General features: G+C 45.3%; 1 protein-coding gene across 6 annotated transcripts in view; it reads left to right on the forward strand.

Moving 5' to 3' along the window:
* Positions 1-23096, forward strand: part of OSGEPL1 (O-sialoglycoprotein endopeptidase like 1) — a 247443-nt gene that overhangs the window by 25260 nt on the left and 199087 nt on the right. Inside the window, exon 1 of one of the 6 annotated variants that reach the window (XM_072120938.1) lies at positions 15216-15240. The exons of the other annotated variants lie outside the window; for them this stretch is intronic. The gene's annotated coding sequence lies outside the window, so the exon portion shown is untranslated. Of the gene's footprint in view, positions 1-15215; positions 15241-23096 lie in introns of those variants that run through there. 6 annotated transcript variants of the gene reach the window in all.

Raw genomic sequence — 23096 nt, forward strand, 5'->3', positions numbered from 1 at the left:
CTGGTGTGCAGCCCTCACCTTTTGCGGAGGAGCCATGGAGGCCGAGATAGCAGGTGGGCTTTGAGACCTTGCAGGGTGGTCTGCTGGCAGCGGGATGGGAGTGATGCGGCCTGTGTGCGGGCCGGCTGCGAGGCTCTGTGTTCGCAAATGATGTCCTCCAGGATCATCAAGGCCTTTAGCTGGCAGGCAGTGTCCAGCTTTGCCCGCACCTCGTGTCGCACGGCAAGATGGCAGCGCCCACTATCTGAGCTGGCAGGAAGTGCTGCCAGAGGAGAGTGAGCGCTGCTGCAGAGGAAGAAAGAAGTTGGAGATCGGTGTAGCAGGTACCGACTCCACTTACCCACTCTTAGATGCTCTCCGATGGCCCGATCTCCCCATGAACAGCCTGGGTTCGTTCCTGTAGTCTGGGCCTGGGGGTCCAATTGTGATTTTGATTTATTGTACAGATTGTTACGGACACGGCAATACCAAATAAGTGGATTTTTTTTGTGATTCAGTGTTTTTTGTACCTTATTACTTGTGTATAGGGAATTGTGGTGTATGGGGGGGGGGGACTTTCACTTTCTTTTATTATTTAATTTTATTAAAAAAAACCCTTTGTTTTAACTTTTTTTTTTTTTACTTTTACCGACATGTAAGCTTGAACAAGTGATCTTCTTATCACTTGTTCAAGCTCAGATATAGCTTACACAGTGTATTACTGCTGGACCCGACTTCCAGAACAGATCGCACAGCCCGGGGGCACTGGCAGACTGTGGGGCTGCCAGCAGAGGACCGAACCCCGACGATAAGTGATGCGGGGAGTTGTTGCTATCCACGTCAGAAGCCCCTTACACTCCACATGTTTGACCGTGGCATGTAAGGGATTAACACCCGCGATTGGAGGAACCTCCTGTCGCAGGTGATAGAGACTGGTTTAGGCTGTGATATGCATCTGACACCAGTTCTGTACGGTGCCGGCTCCGAACGCGAGTCGGCACCTACTGCGCGCCGTAATACTGCGGCTCTTGTTGTTAAGTCACTTCCCGCCACGCTGTACTATTACGGCGTGCGTCGGGAAGGGGTTAATGAAGCACAGTCTTTCATCCTAATGGTAGATGTCTTTTAAGAACATTTATTTATTTTTTTAAAAAATTTTAAAACGCTTTATTGAAAAACTCTGATTAAAATATACCAAATACAATCTCAATACTGTATATATAAAAATACAATATAAATTCCACATAATTACACATATAACTATAAGAACAACAAAACGTATTATACCCAAACCACCCTCCCCACCACTCTCCCTGCAGGGGGGGGGGAGAATGGTCGAGACAGACCCATGTGAGCCGAGGGAGAAAACAAACAAAAAAACCCCACAAACTTCAAAATTCAATAAAAATTTCTTTTTTAAAGAAAACAAATGTACCTCAATAATCCACACACCAAACCCTCTTCCATTTTTCTATAGATCCACCCCTTTCTGCAATGAGTTTCTCATAGTTTCTCTTTTGCATTTTTGTACCTCTATCAGGAATTCATCACCGGACGAAATCTCTGCCCTACCCCACTTTCTAGCAATAATCAATCTAGCCAAAAAGAGGAGTTTATAAACCACCAACCTTTTCCTCCCTTCTTCTCTACCCAAGTCAACGAGACTAAGGAGCAAGACCTGGAATGAATAATTCATTCTCACATTATAGGTAACATCTATATAATCCAGTATTTTACTCCAATAATCCCTTAACTTGTGGCACCCAAAAGCCACATCCGCATTCTCCAGGAGACACGTAAGTCGGCCCTAAGTTTCATTTTAAATAGACTCTTGGGAGTATAATATAACTGATGAATTAAATTAAATTGTACCATCTTATGGTTCCAAGACTGGGAGGACAGTCCGATACCCTTATAACACAATTTCCAATCTTCCTCTGATATTTCCCCCACTTGCGTCTGCTATTTATTCCTTGAGGAATGAATCACCCCTTTCACAAACCCGTGAATAATTTATTTAGACATCTGAGAAATCACCTTATTCCTTAATCTCGTGCTAATCAAAAATTCTATTCCTACATCCGTGCATAACGTGAATTTATCTTTAATCAACACCGAATTATATGCATGATGCAATTGCATAAACCGGAAATAACCCAAATCAATCCCTGTGAAACTATTCAAAAACACCTTGTAATCACATAATTGTGACTTATCCAAAATTTGTGAAAAAACCTAACCCCCTTTTTAAACCAGTACTCCCTATCCAGAATATATTTAAAATTCACCAAAGTGAAAATTCTCCCATATTGGCGAAAACCACAAAATACCCTCAATACTCTTTAACTTTTTATATGCCCCCCCCCCAACATTTTTCAAGTAACCCAGCCAATTCTTATATTCTTATATTCTTATAATTATTAAACCCACACTAAGCTCTATTAGTCTCCCAAAGGCATTGCAGTTCTTCCTCGTAACTAAAAAGGCCAATTGTGCAGCCAAATAATAACCAAAGAGATAGGGGACCCCCAACCCCCCCTTCCTCCAGCGGGCAATAAAGAGAGGGCAACCCAATTCTAGCCCGCCTCTTCCCCCATATCAGATCTCTAACCAGACCCTCCAGAATACCAAACAGAGTCTTGGAGAGCCAAACTGGGGATACCGCTAATGGGTAAAGGAGTTGCGGGAGGAGGATTATTTTAACAATGTCAGCTCTAGAAAAGGACATTTTTATCCAACCTCGCTCTGAGCCAAAACGTACATCGGGGACACGGCTCCTCCAGGACAGTGATTCCACAGATGACTGGGTAAGACTTTGCGTTCATACATCATAGCCACTCCGGCTATGCAGCTCACGTGATAGCGCCATTACTATTCTTAATAAAAAAACTTACTCTTTCTCAAAGCTATCGCTGGTACTAGTCCTGTCTAGAACATATGTTTCTATAGCAGCGCTTAGGCTCACGCCTACCCAGTCTATTGTTTAAACCAAACAGGTTTTCACTTACCTGTCATCCCATCTGCCTGGGGTCAGCCGCTCCTTCTGTTCTGTACCACACCACCCATGTTTTTAACACCATTTTACTGTCTGTTTCTGCCATTTTTATGACGGTGCCACCTGTTGGTGGCATCGCCTATGTTATTGTGCATGTGTGTTATAAATAAAGACAATTTGTATATATTCTTCTAGTTTGTCCTCTTTTCTCTCTCCAATCGGAGGGTAAATGTGTTTTTCTGCTTTCATCCCAGTACTAGACACCACATGTCTCTTCTACAATTGGGTATTGTATGAGCAGGTTGAGGGTTTACCAGGTTTTACTCCACACTTTTTTGTTTTGCACAGAGCACTTTACTGTATTGCCGCCATCTAGAGGTTTTTCTAGGACCGACTATGGTAATTTACCTATAAATAATTGTCTATCTGTGCGAATTACTGATTGTGGATGGGGAGTGTAAGGGACTACTACCCTTGGAAGCTTTATACACCCACTGGGTGTATGTTTTAAGTGTTTTTATATTTGTTGTCTTGTTATTATTACTGTTCGTATCAATAAATGGATTTTTTGGTAATGTGATTTCCTGTACGCATCCAACTTTTTTCTTGTTCTTATTGTTGCATCAATTATTGGGATGCGTGGATACATTATTTGCTTACATTGTGGCGGTGCCTGCTCTCCCTTTGTGTAGTCAAGTTTAGAATGTGGGCATAGCACCATGTATATTCAGATTTGCATGACATTGCCTTTATGTGGGCCTGAACACCTTTGAAAATCTCTCTAGTTGTTCTTTCAAGACAGAGAAAAGCTCTTGGCCAGTTGTACTACGGACATTTACTAGTGAAAAAAGCCTCTCATGGATACTTCTCTCCTTAACATAACACAAAATTATGCTGCATTGTTCTTGTACAGCAACGTCTTGTGTACTGTCCATTTCCACACTAAATTTAACAGCTTTTTTTACATCCAGGCTTATTTTGTCTTTCACCGTATTTCCCATTATTATAATCAGATGGTTTATTGATGTTTTGCTTAAAAAGGTAACCAAACCACCTCAACCTTTGCTCTGTGGGTTGGCTTTTTTTTCTCACTAATTGCCACAACCTCATCTACATGTTTTTTCAAAGTGCTGTCACACTTGCTAAGAAGCAAAGCTATTTCTAAAAAGTTTTCATGATTTAGATCAGGATTTAGCAAAGAATGTGCAGATTCATCCTTTCCTCTATAAGCAAGGTTCAATTTGGCTATGCAGAGTATGATGTCAATAACCCTTTTTACAACGATACGATTTTGCTGTATTTTTTCATTTCTTTTATTGACTAAATTGACATTTATCATTGTTTCAATGTCAGTTCTTTTTTCGGCAGTCAAATAAGCTGTAGCAGCTGCCTGATGCTGTTCTGATTCCTCATGTTCCCTGATACGGGCATATACATGTATTTTATCAATTTTCCAGCCACTAATGAAATTACTCCTTTTATTAGAACAAAATGCCATGCAGGTCGAACAAAACAGTTTCTGAGTCTTCACACAGTATGGCACTACCACCAGGTACAGGACGGAAGTAAACTTTGTGATTGGAATGGCAACAAATGCGTGGCATCAGATAATGGCTGGATTGGGTGTTTTTTCATAAAGTTTAGCTTTGTAACTAAGTTGCTCTCCAAATCTGGTGCTTGAAAAGCAATGCAGATATCAGGCTCTGAAGAGACATCTGCATATGATATGTCAGAGACTGACATTTCCAAATTTGTATCACTAGATGTCTCTGACTCATAGTTTTCCTCTCTATAGTCGTGTTCAGCGGTTTGTGATGTGGACGACTCTCCAACAACAGATGTAAGATCTATAGACTTAGCCGTGCCTGGCACTAACTCAGCTTGAGTAACAGCTACAGAACTTGAAGCTGTTGGATGCACAGGACTCTTAGTGGAAGAGTCTCTTGTTTGCCATAATTTTTGCTGACCTGGAGCTGCACCTGCCATGGCTAGGCCTTTTCTTGAGGTCTCTGTTCTTTTTTCTGCAACAGATTTGTATTTTTTCTTTTTTGCACCAGCATCTTCAGATTTGTCTTTAAAATCTGAAACACGTTTAGAAGACATGTCTAATTCCTATAGGCAAAAAATGTGTATAAATTTTAATTTAAGGTGTGTATATATATATATATATATATATATATATATATATATATGTGTGTGTATGTATATTAAACCACACAGAAGAGTCAGCAGATATAATATGATTGAGTAAATTACCTTACTTGGTACTGTATGTTCAGGCTGTGCTAACGTGATGTGCACTCTGTATGTGTGTGTGTGTATATATATATATGCTATATGATTATATATGATACTGTATGCATACGTAATGTGTATATATTATATATGTATATTTGATCTATAAGTGTAGATATCCAAAAAAAATGCAATGAGGCAGCACTCCGGTAAGTATAAAGGTGATCTTTATTCACCCATGGCAAAATAAGGTGCAACGTTTCAGCTCATCCATAGAGCCATTATCAAGATGAAATGTTGCACCTTATTTTGCCATGGGTGAATAAAGATCACCTTTATACTTACCGGAGTGCTGCCTCATTGCATTTTTTTGGGATATCTGATCTTACAAACTGGTGGATTGGGTTTGTTGGAGGCCTGCACCCACCATTGGACTTGATCCATTATACACACTGTGCAGCTCCACAATCGTACTGTTTGTATCTATAAGTGTATATATGTAGGAGCATGGTTTGTATTTTTTCTTTTTTGCACCAGCATCTTCAGATTTGTCTTTAAAATCTGAAACACGTTTAGAAGACATGTCTAATTCCTATAGGCAAAAAATGTATATACATTTTAATTTAAAGGACACCTGTCTGTGTCTGTGTCACTTGTCCTGTCACTACTACCTGTTGGAGCAGCTCACAAGGATCCCATCCCAGCCTTTATCTAGTTATTTCATACATTATTCATTGTAAAATCATCTATTTTTTATCATGTAAATGAGGCTGGTCACATGGTCAGGGGCAGTGATGTCACCCCTGTTCCCCCTCCCCTCTCCTCCCCCTGCTCATGTTTGTGTAATGTATAGTAAAGCATGTGCAACATCCCCCACCGGGGCCTAGCCTTTTCTCGGGGCCTGGAGTCAGCCGGGGCCCGCAGTACCTGAGTGGCTGGCGGTTGCGGCCTATGCACGCTAATGTCACGGTGCTTGGTATGGGGGAACCGGAGGGCTGTCCTACAGCCTGGCAGGTCTCCAGCAGGGTGGTGTTGGCAAGAAATGATGAGGGAGAGGCTTCTATAGTGGTTCTCCCTGGGGCAACCCTTTGGTGTCTAGAGTATGAGTCTCTGTGTAGTGGACAGGGTGCCTGTGATGATGGCAGTCGTAGTAGCAGGGACCAGACAGAGGCAGAGGTTGAACAAAAACAACTTACAGTTCTTTATTGGGACCGACAGGAACCGAAGCAACGTGCCTTTAACAGAGTAGTGGAGTGCTGAGATGTAGTTTGAGGGAGCCACAGGATGTAGATCCTCAGCCTGGATGCAGAGGGCAGGCTGGGAGGTAGCTGTGTCCTGGAAGGATGCTTCAGCTTGTCCTGGGTTGCTTCAGATATCACCCTTGGAGGTAGGATGATATCCCTTTCCTAACTAACTGTTTCACTACAGTCTTCAGCAGGGAGCTGGGCTCACTTGCTCTGGTCTGATGTGCTAGCTGCACTGACTCCTCAGAGTCTCTAATCTGAGAGTGTGAACGCTCTCCTCACACTGCACTCTCTTCTGAGAGAGAACTTACTTCTTCTTCTGGAAGTTTCCTGACAGGGTCTTGTTACTCCCCTGGTCAGGTGGTGGCTGCTCCTCCAATTACATCTCAGCTCACAGAAACAGTGTGTAACACATGTGATTGGCTGACACACATGACATCACATAAAACAATTAACTCCTGCATTACCAGGCAGGATCTACCACTGCAATGTTCCCCTGTGTCCTATAAGGACTATGTAGTGTGATGTAGTGACATGCTGTGGGGCTGACTAGACCCTACACAGGCTGCAAGCTACATGGTGGGACGTATTCGCAACCACTCCTCTGCCTTGCATCGGCGAGGGTGTTGCATACCCCCGGGGCAATTGAAAGAGCCGCCCTCGGCTCGACTACAGACTGATTGGGGCGTAGAGGTAGATAGGGGCACTTCTGGGAAGTGCAGGCTACATGATCTGTAGAGACAAACCGCCCATGGTCCTGGAGACAGGCACCTGGGTTGGTGTCGGACTAAGACAAGGACATGTAAATGCGAAGTATGACAGTTGGTCGCTAACGCCATTAAACCAAACTGTACAGTAGGAAAGGTGTGGTGTCATGTACTGTAATCCACTCCTTGCACCAGGGCCTGTATATTTGTTATATAAACACTTCTTCCCTAGCGACAAATATATAGTGTGTGTATATGCATTACATTGGCATATGTGACACAATGAGACATTATACAAATGTATAAGTACCTGCCGACTGACATTCTTACCCTTGTATGAGTGGCATCCAGGTGCTATCTCTGTAACACCCCCGGTCCCCTAAGGACCCGCAGTTTACGGACTACCCCCACTTACAAACTTCGGTTTGAGGCATAAGATAGCGGTCAGGGTTTACATATTGGACGGTCCGACACAGCCACACTACAATCTGAAAAGCCTATAAAAGGTTAGAGCAAACTACTGGCATAAATTGACAGTGTGCAAACATTTTGTGAAACTCACATTGGCTTAGGAGCCCAATGGGTACACATCTTATAACATTACAAACGTTACAGATAGGCTACTCAGGGTAGCAGCATAGAATGTCTCTTTACCTGAAAAGGAAAGGCATAAAAGTGCATGCAGAATGTCCATACCTAAAAGGAAGGCATTAAGTGCAATATAAAAAGTCAATAGCAACTTTTCCCTTGTAGTATCTGGCGAAAGTCTCACAGAAGGTCTCTAATGGCAAAGTCCATCTTCTGGGTACAGCCCTTGATGTGGGAAAAAGTGCAATAAAAGAAGCAAAGGGTCTCCTCTTTGTGTAGAGGGACAGAGTCCTTTGGTAGGAATCTCTGCGGTGGCAGAGGAAGGGGTGCTATCATAGCACATGACAGTGGGCAGTTCAAGGAGAGTCTCTTGACTGAGATAAATAAGGGTGAGAGTCCCAGGAAAGTCTCTGGCTCTATAGGGATTAGCGGGCACTCAGCCCAAATGGGAGTTGCAGAAATAAATATACATATGTACAATAAGCACAGTACCTGGTAAGGCTTTCAGCCCATCAGGGGTTACTCAGTATCTTCTTCGCTGGTAAGTACTTCGGTGTCAGAAAAGCATACCTGCCTCCTCCTTCTGTGCGAGACACCAGTTGGTACTCCTGCAGGTACGCAGGAGCTTTACCTTTTGTCTCCCTTTGAGACCTCCGAAGTCCCGGCCTGGAGAAGATAACAAGCTCCTCATCGTCCTCCTCTGAGTCAGGCGCTGGAGTCGGAGTCTCAGCTGCCTCTGATGCTTCAGGGATTGCAGACTCTGGAGCCGGATCATCCTCCACAGGCAGCAGTATTGGAGACTGCGGTGGGGATGATGGTCTCTCTGGGGTACCTCTTACTGGAGTGGAAACAACAAAACAGAGTTGAGGCACAGTCACAAGTTTTGAGAAACTGGGGGTAGGTGAACACAAGGAGTTCTGTAAGTTGGGGGTCGAGGTGAGAGGTGTGGACATAGGGGCAAAAGGACGAAGACCTCTCTTCAGCCGGTTCCTATGTACCCGGAGTAGTGGACTGTCTCCTCTTGAAATCTCGTAGACTTCAGGGGAGAGACTGTCCCTAACTAGGTATGGCTCACGCTCCCAACGCCCATCTAGCTTACTGGTGGGATGGTTGTTGCGCAGCCACACTCGATCTCCTGGAGCAAGAGGCTCAGCACAGAAATTACGATCGAAGTCCCTTTTTTGTTTCTCTTGGGCCTCTTCCAACCGCAGATCCACAACTTCTCTGGCATCCGCCAGGCGCCTCTGGTGTTCGTGAACCCAGTCAGTCTGGGGGAGTAAAGACTGGGAATCAGGGGACTCCATGTCCCAGGTCATATCAGCAGGGAGATGGCCGTGTCTCCCGAACATCAGCTAATACGGGGTGTATCCTGTGGAGCAATGAGTGGTATTGTTGTACAGGTACACTAATTCGGGCAACAGTTTTGGCCAGTCAGCCCTTTTTGCAGGGGTCAGAGTCCTCAGCATGTTGATTAGAGTCTGATTCATCTTTTCACAAAGCCCGTTGCCTTGGGGATGATAGGCTGTGGTCCTCAGCTTTTTACAGCCATATAGAGTGCACAGCTCTTGGAAGACTTGGGACTCAAATACTGTTCCTTGGTCCGTCCGGACAGCCATAGGGGAGGATGAAGCTCTTCCACAGGGCCGCTGCGGTGGTCCTTGCAGATAGGTCTCTGACAGGTACTGCAACCACAAATTTGGTATAGTGGTCGATGATCGTGAGAGCATAACTGTGACCGGCTCTGCTGGGCTCCAACTTCACATGATCCAATGGCAGGATCTCTAAGGGCCGTTGGCTCACAATGGGATTTAGAGGGTCCCTTTGATTGTGTCGCTCTCCTCGAGCGATGGCGCAGGCTGGGCATTCCCGACACCAGGCTTCGATGTCGGGCTTCATGTTGACCCAGTAGAAGCGCCTACGGAGGGTGGCTTCAGTCTTCTGAGCGCCAAAGTGTCCGGACTGGTCATGGTACATATCCAGTACTATCTTGGCGTCCCTCCTGGGAATCACAATCTGGTACAGCGGGTCATAAGTGATAGGGTCCAGAGTTCTTCTCTTTATCAGGCCCTGGTGCATGTTCAGAGTCTTTCTCTGGTGCCACAATTGAGACAGTTCTCCATCAGCTCTTCTGCGGCGGATTCTTTCAGGCACTCGCCCACTAGAGAGATAGTCCATTACTTCTCTTATGGCACGGCTATCAGCCTGAAGACTTATCCAAAGGTCCTTTTCCGCAGGGGGCTCTGACTCTTCTTGAGGAGTAGCTGGCGCTGCCCCTGACGGTAAGGAGTAAACTCTCTGGGCATCTTGACGCACAAACCGGGCATAGAACGCTGGCATCTCGACATCTTCCCACTGAGCATCCGTGGAGGGTCCCTCCCACTGGTCAGGGAGACGGGACAGAGCGTCGGCGTTGTCATTGGTCTTACCAGCCCGGTACTTGATGGTAAAGTTGAAGTTGGCAAGTCTGGAGGCCCACCGTTGTTCCAGTGCTCCAAGACGAGCGGTGTTCAGATGCGCCAAGGGATTATTGTCTGTGAAGACAGTGAAGAAGGATGCAGCCAGGTAGTCCTTGAACTTTTCGGTCACAGCCCAGACTAACACCAGAAACTCCAACTTGAAGGAACTGTAGTTCTGGTCGTTTTGCTCCGGTTCTCGGAGGGAACGGCTGGCGTAGGCTATGACCCTTTCAGTTCCGTTTTGGAGCTGGGAAAGCACAGCCCCTAGACCTTGCTTGCTGGCATCAGTGTATAGGGTGAAAGGCAGACTGTAGTCTGGATATCCCAACACCGGAGGCTCAGTCAACCGTTGCTTTAGCATCTGGAAGGCAGCTTCTCATTCGGCCTTCCACTCAATGGATACTCGGGAACGTTGGCTCTCTTTTGGCAGGCCCCTTAGAAGTTCTTGCAGGGGAGCCACCAGCTGGGCAAACTTCAGGATGAAACGCCTGTAATAACTGGCAAATCCCAGGAAGCTTTTGATGTCCTGTATGGTTGATGGGGTAGGCCAGTCGTGGACAGCTGCAATCTTCTCTGGATCTGGCTCAAGCAGGACGGTCTCGAAGTTGCGATGACCCAAACATCTCTCCATCAGCCGTTGAAATATCCCTGGGGCGTTGCATAGCCCGAACGGCATGTTGTTGAACTCGAACAGGCCCATTGGGGTGGTGAAAGCCGTCTTCTCTCTGTCTTCTGGTGCCATGGCCACTTGCCAGTAGCCACTGGTCAGGTCCAGGGTAGAGAAGTAGGCAGCTGACCCTAGGGCTGCGAGGGATTCCTCGATTCGAGGCAGAGGATAGGCGTTCTTGTGGGTGATATTGTTGATCTTCCTATAGTCAACACAGAGTCGAAGGGTTCCATCCTTCTTCTTCACAAGGACCAGCGGGGCAGCCCATGGGCTGTGACTCTCCCGGATAACGTTGGCTGTCTTCATCTCTTGTACCAGCTTTTTCACCTCTTGGTAGCGGGCTGGAGGTATGGGCCGGTATCGCTCCTTGATAGGGGGATGAGAGCCAGTAGGGATGGTATGTTGGATCAGGGTAGTCTGCCCATATTTTTGGCAGTAGCTGCACCGCTGGCGGGGTTTCTTCTGACTCCAGGTGCTTAACGACTTCGCTTCTCTTGGGCGCTGTTTGGCCGGAGAGTCACGAGGGGTAGCTTACCATACAGAGTTCTCTGGAGGTTTCTTCCTCATAGCAGAGACAGTCACTTCCAACTGGGTCAACCGATCGAGTATTTTATGCAGGGTGTCCGCCAGATTAGGGACCTGTCCTGCTAAGCCAGCAACTTCCGTAGCCGCAGGAGTAGGTGATGTCGACTGCGTTGGATGGCAAGCTAGAGCAGATTCTTCCATTTCCACGGATTCAGGCTCTTTCTGCGGTCCAGTAGGCGGTCGGTTCCCTAATATGTCAATGGCAATTTCCTTAAACTCAAGAAAGGAGGCCTGGGCATGTTGAGAAGAGATGATCTTTAGTTGACACCTTTGATTTCTATCAACAAGTCCATTAATGAATTGTTCCCTCAGGGTTTGATCAGAGGTTTCAGCGTCTTTGGGATCAAGACGGGTTATGGCCTTCCATGTCTCCTGTAGGGAGAGGTCAAAGTCTCGGAGGGACTCTTCTGTCTTTTCCCGAAGAATTGCTGCTTCAACTCTGAGGCAGTACACTTGTCAAAGGTGTTGCGTAGCCTATCAAGAATTTGGACCACATTCTGACACTGATCTCGGGGCCAAGACTTGACTTCCCTGAGAGCGGGTCCTTTCAACTGCCCGGTTAGGATGCCCACTTTCTGTTCCTCTGTGAACGGGTACAGGGCGAAGGTGGCTAACAACTTGTCTCTGAATTCAGGGAGAGTGTGTGATTCTCCCTTGTAGTGGGGTAACCAGGGGGCCCCCAGATAGTAGGGCATAGTCAGAGGCATCATGGTGGGAGTCCCAGGGACCCTGGCTGTAGCAGGGGTGAAAGGACTCTCTGGAGGGCTTAACATGCTCCGGTGCCCTGAGGAGGGACCAGGGGACGGGACCTGCTCCAGTCCCGTATTTTCGTCCTGGGCGGACATGACTGGCCTAGCTGAGGGAAGTCTGTAGGGTTACACAATGTCCGTTGCTATGGGCGATGGCTAGAATGGGACGTGGGCACTTTAAGACACAGTCACCATTCCCTGGGAGGTGAGCCAATAACCTAGCGTCGGAAACAATCTCTACCCCCCTTTAACTTCCCCAGCGGTACTCACTCAGGATCAGCCGCGGTGACAGGACAGCTCCGGTGCATGAAGGACTCTGTTCCCGATGTCCGGCAGGCAGCAGGGGCTCGGTGATGCTCAGCGGTGTTCTCCTCCAGTTGCAGGACACGTGCGCTGGAACTCCGGATGAGGCGCACGCTGCTGGCAGGCTTCAGGCGCGGCCTGCGCCGAAATCCAAGATGGCCGATTAACCCTCTTCGTTGCCGGCCGCACACGCTCCAGCTCCTCCTCCACGGTACTTCGCGCCACTCGCGCAGGGGGCGGAGCCTAGTGACGACTCTGGAGTTCCCGCCAGTGAGGATTTGGCGGGCTGGAAATACTTGCTGCGCCACACGCCTCTGAGGTAAATGCTTCAGGCGCAGCAGCGCCGGATGTAGCAGAGCTGACAAAGTTCTTTGCAGGGGTTAACCTCTTGAGTGCTGGAGCGGAGCTCGACAGCACGTGGCAGCAGTATAACACAGTTAAAAGTAGTAATGCACACTCACTTGGGCCTAAACCCGAATGGAAGCAGGGTTAGGCAACACAGTCTTTGTAATAAAGTACAGTCTATAGTGCCAGAATAAGGCACAGAAGTATATATCCTGTGGTTCGTGATGCCACTTGCAACATCCCCCACCGGGGCCTAGCCTTTCCTCGGGGCCTGGAGTCAGCCGGGGCCCGCAGTACCTGAGTGGCTGGCGGTTGCGGCCTATGCACGCTAATGTCACGGTGCTTGGTATAGCGGAACCGGAGGGCTGTCCTACAGCCTGGCAGGTCTCCAGCAGGGTGGTGTTGGCAAGAAATGATGAGGGAGAGGCTGCTATAGCGGTTCTCCCTGGGGCAACCCTTTGGTGTCTAGAGTATGAGTCTCTGTGTAGTGGACAGGGTGCCTGTGATGATGGCAGCCGTAGTAGCAGGGACCAGACGGAGGCAGAGGTTGAACAAAAACAACTTACAGTTCTTTATTGGAACCGACAGGAACCGAAGCAACGTGCCTTTAACAGAGTAGTGGAGTGCTGAGATGAAGTTGGAGGGAGCCACAGGATGTAGATCCTCAGCCTGGATGCAGAGGGCAGGCTGGGAGGTAGCTGTGTCCTGGAAGGATGCTTCAGCTTGTCCTGGGTTGCTTCAGATATCACCCTTGGAGGTAGGATGATATCCCTTTCCTAACTAACTGTCTCACTACAGTCTTCAGCAGGGAGCTGGGCTCACTTGCTCTGGTCTGATGTGCTAGCTGCACTGACTCCTCAGAGTCTCTAATCTGAGAGTGTGAACGCTCTCCTCACACTGCACTCTCTTCTGAGAGAGAACTTACTTCTTCTTCTGGAAGTTTCCTGACAGGGTCTTGTTACTCCTCTGGTCAGGTGGTGGCTGCTCCTCCAATTACATCTCAGCTCACAGAAACAGTGTGTAACACATGTGATTGGCTGACACCTATGACATCACATAAAACAATTAACTCCTGCATTACCAGGCAGGATCTACCACTGCAATGTTCCCCTGTGTCCTATAAGGACTATGTAGTGTGATGTAGTGACACGCTGTGGGGCTGACTAGACCCTACACAGGCTGCAAGCTACATGGTGGGACGTATTCGCAACCACTCCTCTGCCTTGCATCGGCGAGGGTGTTGCACATGGCTAGTGTGTGAGTGTGTGTACTGCATCTGCTGACATGCTGCATCCTCCTAATATACAGGTGAGATACAGACATCAGCTACACATGAATCTGACATGTTCTGCTGTAACTTGGCTGCCTGGAGCTGCTGTTTCTCTCCTAAACACACACACATGCACACACAGGCTGCAGGGGGCGTGGCCACCAGCACCAGGAAGCACATAATTATACAGCCTCACTTCATTATACAGGCTGTCAGTCATGCACTGGGGGTGTGGCTGTGCCTCCCACTCATGAATAAGGTGGATAGTTGAATATGCTAATGCTTCATTGGACATTTCACAGGTCATTTGCATACAGCTTTAGGACCTCATTGCTTAGGTTTACAGGCATGTAGAGGGACAATGAAGGGATAGAGGCAAGGCTCTCTAATGGCAGTTTATGAAAATATATTTAGTTTAGGGGGGTTATTTTGCATGACGGGTTCTCTTTAAGGTGTGTGAATATATATATATATATATATATATATATATATAATATATACACATGTATATATGTATATTAAACCACATTTGAGCATGAGTGTATAAATGTGTGTAAGACAAATATGTGTATATGTATATATAAGGAATATATATATGGGCACAAGCTTGCAGCGCCATGCATCGTGGCGAATGTGTGCCCGCTCAGCTACGGCCCGGCGAGCATACATTCGTGTGAATATGACCTAAATGGTATGTGCATACATGAGTTTATAAATGTGTATGTATATAACTCCTGTGTGTATACTAATAAGTACAGTAGATTTTTAATGTTGAAGGGGACCCCATTCAGAAGGCTGCTGTGGGGCCCAGTCTTAGTTATGCCCCTGCTCCTTGTATTGTATTGATATATGATGCATTATAGTCCGTTGCTACTCTTCTTTGGTGAAACAGGGTAATCCTTGCATCACGTATCACTATGATACATGGAGTCGAGTCCATGAAACAGGACAGTGCATAGTCTATGATACATGGACTGACCACAGCAGTGTGAAACTGACCTTACATACGTTTTTACTATTTTTCAGCAAGCCTTTTTAAAAACTGCTTCACTACTGCATTGTAAAGAACTGCACTCAACTTTGAGGCTGCTTTTGGAGAACATTATTTATTTTGCAGGTAACACCTGATCATTGAGAAACTGTTTCTTGAACCCTATCTAACTAAATGCATTTCTTCTGCTGCAGTTGTGATGTAGTTCTAACTACACTGGGCCACATTTATTAAAACCAGTGCAGTTTGTACTATGTGCAATTTGCCTGTGGAGTGTGCAGACTGCACCAGATTAATCAAAATTGGTGCATGGTCTTCATTATTCTGGCGCCCCTTGCACTGCTCGAGGAATGTGCACCAACATTTTTCTGGTGCTCCTATAACATGAACACAATTCTGTAGAGTCACAGTAATAAATGTGGTGCATGGTCCAACTGCAGAATTTAGTGATGCAGTGGACACAGATAGCACAAAACTGGTACATACACTTTATAAATACATGTGTGAGCAGTTTGCACATTATTATTAGTGATAAGTCACACAGAAAACTGGCACAAACGCTTTAATAAATGTGGGCCTTGTGTGAAAACAGCAAGTGAACGCAGTAATTTAACATAGTCTTATTGGTCCCTCTGAAAGGTGACATGTGGTAGACTTTCTACTAAAACTTTGTATTGGGAAGTCAAAGACTTGTGGAGATCTTGTAAAAAAGATCAAGTGAAGAAACAGAAGCAGCGCTGTTTCAGAGGAGGTTACCGTATTTTCCGGACTATAAGGCGCACTTAAAAGCATTGGATTTCCGTGGAAATCCAAAGTGCGCCTTATAGTCCGGTGCGCCCTATGTATGGCGCTGGGCACAGGGCAGCGGACCATACTTACATAGGTCCCCGCTACCGGAGACAGCCTATAGGGCAAAAAATACGGTACTAGCATTTGCATGTTTAGTCAAATGTTTACTTTGCACCGTTAGATTGCTTAAAGAAATATTATTATTTTATCTTTAAATTAAAATAGTTACAGGCAGTCCCCGGGTTACTTACAAGATAGGGTTCAGAGGTTTGTTCTTAAGTTGAATTTGTATGTAAGTCGAAACTGTATATTTTATAATTGTAGATCCAGACAAAAAAATTTTGGTCCCAGTGACAATTGGAGTTTAAACATTTTTTGCTGTAATGGGACCAAGGATTATCAATAAAGCTTCATTACCGACACTTTACAGCTCATTATTGCAATCTGGGACAAAGTAAAGCATCCAGAAAGCTTCACCAGAGGTCAGAGAGGTCTGTCTGTAACTATGCGTTGTCTGTAAGTTGGGTGTCCTTAAGTAGGGGACCGCCTGTATTAACAATTCAGAAATGTTACTTTGTGATGCCGCCTCCTCTGATGCTCTGTTTATTCTGTCTCTTTTAAGCCTCTTGTACACAATTGTGTACAGTGCGTGGAAAACGGTCATATGTCGGTCCAACACCACAAACTTGCATAGTCCTGCACCAGTCTCATCTTGGTCTTTCCTCCTCCTCCTCTTCTGTGGAGGTTGAAGAGGAAAGACCTAGATGCACTGTGACAAAACCTGTGTTACTCACTATTGTCTTTTTCTGTCTATACTGAAGTCTATATGACTGCACTTCTCCTTTGATGTTCTCCAGCCAGGAATACAATCTATGGAGTATGGGAAAAACAGTCAATTACCGTATACCACATTTATCATAACCTTTAATTTTAGTTGTACATGAACATGTATTCAAAAAAGGGGAAAAATTAGCTATTCTGAAGGCAACATCTTTCTTTCACTCTTTCATTAACCCCTTCATGACCAGGCATTTTTCTTTTTGAGGCTTTCTTTCTGTTGGGTACATTTTTTTTAAAGATACCGTATAACTCTTCCAAGACTGTTCACTTTTTAGATTTTGCATTTCCATTTTCCCCTTTTTTCTTTCCAAAAGCCATATAAAAGTTATATTTTTAGATTTTTTTTTTCTTTAATAAAGACATATGAGGCTTGTAATCTATGGGACACATTCTACTTTCTAGTGGGACCACTTTATATTCTGTGCCATGTAGTAAGAAGCTGGAAAAGTACCAAATGTGGCCAAAGCTTCCATTATAGTGTCAGGGTCCCTACAGCTTCCATTATAGTGTCAGGGTCCCTACAGCTTCCATTATAGTCTCAGGGTCCCTACAGCTGCCATTATAGTCTCAGGGTCCCTACAGCTGCCATTATAGTCTCGGGGTCCCTACAGCTGCCATTATAGTCTCGGGGTCCCTACAGCTTCCATTATTTTCTCAGGGTCCCTACAGCTTCCATTATAGTCTCCGGTTCCCTACAGCTGCCATTATAGTCTCCGGGTCCCTACAGCTGCCATTATAGTCTCCGGGTCCCTACAGCTGCCATTATAGTCTCCGGGTCCCTACAGCTGCCATTATAGTATCCGGGTCCCTACAGCTGCCATTATAGTCTCAGGGTCCCTACAGTTGCCATTATAGTCTCAGGGTCCCTACAGCTGCCATTATAGTCTCAGGGTCCCTACAGCTGCCATTATAGTCTCAGGGTCCCTACAGCTGCCATTATAGTCTCAGGGTCCCTACAGCTGCCATTATAGTCTCAGGGTCCCTACAGCTTCCATTATAGTCTCAGGGTTCCTACAGCTGCCATTATAGTCTCAGGGTCCCTACAGCTTCCATTATAGTCTCAGGGCCCCTTTCCTCCCACAGCTGCCATTACTACGGCCCCTCTCCCCTCAGAGTTGCTATTACAGGAGCACCATTCTATAATAATAATCTTTATTTATACAGCGCCATCAAATTCCCTAGCGCTTTACAAATTCTGGGGAACGTACAAAAAAATTAAGACATTAAAGAGTAACAACAGTCATGTGAAACACAGGGCCCCGGCCCACTCCCCCAGAGCTGCCATCACAGGGCCCCGGCCCCCTCCCCCCAGAGCAGTCATCAAAGGGCCCCCCTCTCCCCAGAGCAGTCATCAAGGGCCCCCCTCTCCCCAGAGCAGTCATCAAGGGCCCCCCTCTCCCCAGAGCAGTCATCAAGGGCCCCCCTCCCCCCAGAGCAGTCATCAAGGCCCCCCCTCCCCCCAGAGCAGTCATCAAGGGCCCCCCTCCCCCCAGAGCAGTCATCAAGGGCCCCCCAGATCAATCATCAAGGACCCCCCCGACGCTTGCGTACAGCATAGTTGTGCGCAGCACGCTGCCCTGCTGAGGAGTGTCGGACGTACGCTGGCTAGCCTGGCTGTGATGGGTGCCGTCGGGAAAAGTATCCACTAGCGCCCGATGGCACAGTCAGAATACGATCATCTGACACACTACATGCACTATGCACCTATACAATGAGAAGTATGTTCCGAGATATACCCACGATCTAATGGCAATACATTGATTTGGAGTTCTATTCTTGAATTTGCCTTTTTACATTTGTGATGTGTTTTTAATGGCATTTTCTAAATAAAAATAGATTTTTTTGGACCTGAATGCTCTATGTTCTCTGGTTTTGGATGTTCCCAGTAGTGTGAATTCTCTTGGCATAGGAAATTTTTAGAAAGAGAAATCTACCCTCTGGATCTACTTTAGAGGTCAGGAGTGTGTGGTTAAATGATTTGTTAAAGGCGATAGATACTTGCCCCACTGAATAATTGGTGGTTGGTAATTTTTGCATATGTAGGGAACAGAAGTGTGTTTGCCTGAAATAAAGCTATCATTACTAGCTTACAGTGGATATGGCATAGAATTTGACCCTTTTTGTTTGGTACGTTAAAGCCTCAAGTGTTAAATGTGCAGGCGGCAAAGGAGGACATGGTTGGTGGTTGGAGTCTTGGTCAATTTTGATAGGGTGACTCCGTGGTCGCTTCAGCAGAGAGGAGAAAAGGTCTTGTTCCCAGGTATCTAGGTGCGGCTCTTCAATGTCCTCAGTGAGGCCTTTAATCCTGAGGTTGTTGCTCCTGTGCCTATTTTCTATATCATCAATGAGATTTAGTATATCTGTGTGGATTGTACCAGTATGACTAGGTGATGTTCCTCCAGGATAGAAAGTGTGGTGTTCTTGGGCTTCCTCCACTACAAACACCCTAGCGCCTACATGGTATATCTCTTGCCTTATATCCACCATATCCCTCTTGTGAAAGTCTTCTAAATTTAGTAGCAGATTTTCTAAGTCGTCCTTTGTGGGAATAGAAAGCAGATGAGCTTGACAGTCCCAGTTTTGTCCCCTGAGGCTTTGGTCATGAGGGGCACCTTGGGAGGGAGGTAAAAACTGAGGACCTCTGGTGGACGACCAGGGGGAGGCTGCAGGTGAAGATGCTGAGCTAAAAGTAAGAGATGGAGAGGAGTGTTTTGAGTTGACTTGCTGGAGCCTGCATAGCGCCCGAGGTTGTGAGTGGAGGAAGTCCCTCTAATACTCCGACAATCCGGGCGGCAGGGAGGTGGATGCGGCAGTGTGCAGAGCAGGATGATCTTCTGCATAAGCTCCCCGATGAGGTCAGTAGCAGCATGCTAGGCTTCAGCCCGGGGTTTTCACATGGAGAGTTCTGAGAAGGGATTCCGCCGTGAGATCTTCAGGCAGCGTAGGAGGGTCCCCAGGCATTGACCTATGGAGCTTTGTGCCACCTCTCGGCCTCTTGATTTTTGGCACCAATCTTCTTGGGCCCATGGGAGAAGGAGAGGAGGAAAATATGTCTTGAGGGTGGCTGTAAAACGAGCGGGTGAAGGAGCTCAGCAGCAACACGTCTCTCTACTCGGCCATAGGCAATCCACGCCCCCTTTTTCTGTTTTATACACCAACTAACATATGTTCTACAGGTCAGTACGGTTACGGTGATATCCCATTTATATTGCTTTTTTATGTATGGTTTGTCTACAAAATAAAAACTCATTTGGAGTTTTTATTGCATTCCCATCTATTATTCGGTTTAATATTTTTATTATGTTTTTAGCTGTTTTAGTGCTTATCTTTTGCAGGACAAGTTGTACATTTTATTGGTATCCTGCAGTGGTAAATGTGTCTTTTTGATCACTTTGTAGGTGTTTTTCTGTTTGGTTATATGCACGAAAATCATAATTTTTGCTGTGTTTTTTAAAATTTTTTTTAGGGCATTCACCGTAGGGATTCAGTAATTATTTTATTGTACGTGTTGTTACTGAAGTGGCGATGCCCGATATGTGCTGTTTGTGTGGTGATTTTCACGTTTTCTTGGGGCATAAAGGGGATTTAATTTTTTTTTTTTTACTTTTTTTTTTACACTTTCTTTTTGTCTCCCTCTGGGACTTGAACAAGTGATCACTTTGTCAAATTAATACATTATTATATTCATGTATGGAGGGTCCCCCAGGTATTGCTCTATGGAGCTTTGTGCAAATGTATAGGCTTACAATTGCACTGCTGGGTCCGACCCAGCTGGCAGTCGGACAAGGCAGCCCTGAGATCCATCATCGGACAGCAGTCACATACAGCTGTCATGGTGGCTGAAACAGAAGCTTACCATGACGTTGGAGGTTGTGAGTTCAAATCCTGGGCTTGGCAAAAAATTATTTAATTGAATAATGGCGACCTTGGGGGCATTTATGGCCTTGCTCCTGAGTTTATAAAGTGTCGGCGCCATAATATCGGTATTTTCAGACACTCTCAACTTTTATTTGAGCACAAAATTTTGCAGTCGCTTGTCAATCCACCAGTTTTAGGGCACTTTTTTTTTCTGACTCCTTTTTCTAGGGAGATTTAAACCTTTCAGCCTGTGCGCCAATTCATTAATACCTAGCGCCACAAACTTTTATCACACTGAAAAATATAGAACAGCTCTAGCGCCACCCTTTGCCAAAGATAGTAAATGCCTCTTCTTGTTCATGGGGAAGCCATATATGGACAGATAAGGATATTACCCTGATGATGGGGTCCCTGCTATGCCGCTAACCTTACACATCTTCTAAAAGGATTCCCTACCCTATGTCTCCTCTATGGGAATCCCCTACAAACATAGACTAGGAGTCAGTAGAACAGTAGAAGTCATTCCGTACCGCATGTGACAGAAAGCCAGTATTGAACCGTTCTGACTATCTCAAGTTTGATGCATCATGCAAACCTATAGGAGGGTACTGTGAAATCTGTGTTGTGGTCTTCTGCCATTCAGCTAAGAAGGCACTGAACAGCGCTCTACTGTATTGCTGGTAATTTGCAAACTTTGCTCCGGACCAGTAGGAGTAAGCACAGTAAGAGTTCTGCCTCTTTCAACTGGAGAACTTTGTTTTAAGCTCTTTGTACACATTCTTTCCTTGTAGGCAAACAGTTACCCTGCCTAACTCTCTTTTATATGATTTGGCTCTTGTTTGCTCAGCCCCTTTACCACCCCGTTTGTTTGTCCTGTTTTGTGTGTGCACTCTGATCTAGAGAGGAAACAGCGCCCAGTTATTGGCAACACAGCTGGGCGGGGGGCTCAGTATTAGAGCTCACTGTCCTGTCCATGTCCTGCCATTTACAGCGTGTATATAATTTATATACATATCCCAAAAATGTTTGTCATATTAAAATTGTACATGAAAGATCATAAACCACAGGATCAACAGTATTTTACAGGTAATTTCAATAGAAGGCATTGAACTTATACTGGTATACATCAATGCTGATACATGAAAATATAAAATGAGTACATGTCTGCCTGCACCCAACTTTTCTATAACACCATATCATAAGTCTAAAAAGGGTGGCATATGCATACAAGAGAAATAACCAAAATAGGGTACATTGAAAATTATGAACTACCCACCACATCCAAAAAAAAGAAACAAGCACTCTTGCCACCTAAACAAAAAAACTGTTCCAGTATTAATTATATATCCTTATATGCACCAGATGGGAAATTGAAATTCTGTGCACAGGATGCAATTAGATGCAAAATACAGTTTTGCATTTAAAGTTATGAAGTTATACTGCATGTGCACTGTTTTTTGCTGGTTGATTTTCTTGTGTCTAGAAATGCATCATTCGGTAAACCATACATCTATTGGTTGAAACCAAGGTTTGTCCAAAAGGAGCTTCAGAAAATAATAGGAGGAACGTCTTACACATGTAGTTTTTTATTTCCTGTATCTTTGACACCATGCACATTTTAGCCCCTATCCCCATTGTGTTCTGGTTATTACAATTTACCATGCAGATTAAGCTTTTCTGCTTTTAATAACCTTTTTCAGTGTTCCCGTCCTACTATTTATTAGCTAATATCTAAAGCTAAGTTTTATGGTATAGTATCATAGTATATAAGGCTAGAAAAAAAGTCCATCAAGTCCAACCTTTAAGAATTAAAGAAATGTTTTTTTACCCCTAACCTGTGGTATTTTTGCTCTCCATAAAGACAGTTAAACCTCATCAACCATTTCTCCGCCCATTCCTCCAGCTTCCAAATATCCCTCTGTAATGTTATACTATCGGCCTCAGTATTACTTTGCAGAGCTTAGTATCATCTGCAAATATTGAAACACTAGAAATCAAGAAATTACATAGGAAATTTATGTTCTAGGGAAATTATAATGAATTTGCCTGAAATAAGAACACTTAAAATGTCAATTTTATTTTAAACCTTAAAATAAGGGCCACTCTTCAGCCACTATAAATACACATTTCAGGCTTTCAGTATGTATATGGGGAGATTGGATCGCGATATAGGATCTCAGTAACTTTTGTATCTCCCTAAACTACTGAAATAAAGTGCTGCTTCAACAATAGCAGCCGAGCTAGATCCTGTTTTGGGTATTGGCACTATGCCGATTAGTGGTACTACTGATGAACATTGGTGATCAGTTGTCCTATTCCGCCCATAAACCCTATACCTGACATGTTTCTACAATCCCCCTGTCTGGGTATTGTGTCATGTAAGGATGTGTATATAATCCCGGCTGCATATCACATGTATTTCATGAGCGCAGCCGCCGGCATCAATCCGGCACTGTTGCGGCCGTGCTCCCGCCGTATATAAAGGAATTGCCCCC

Source organism: Engystomops pustulosus, chromosome 8, assembly GCF_040894005.1.
Source record: "Engystomops pustulosus chromosome 8, aEngPut4.maternal, whole genome shotgun sequence".
Lineage (NCBI taxonomy): Eukaryota > Metazoa > Chordata > Amphibia > Anura > Leptodactylidae > Engystomops > Engystomops pustulosus.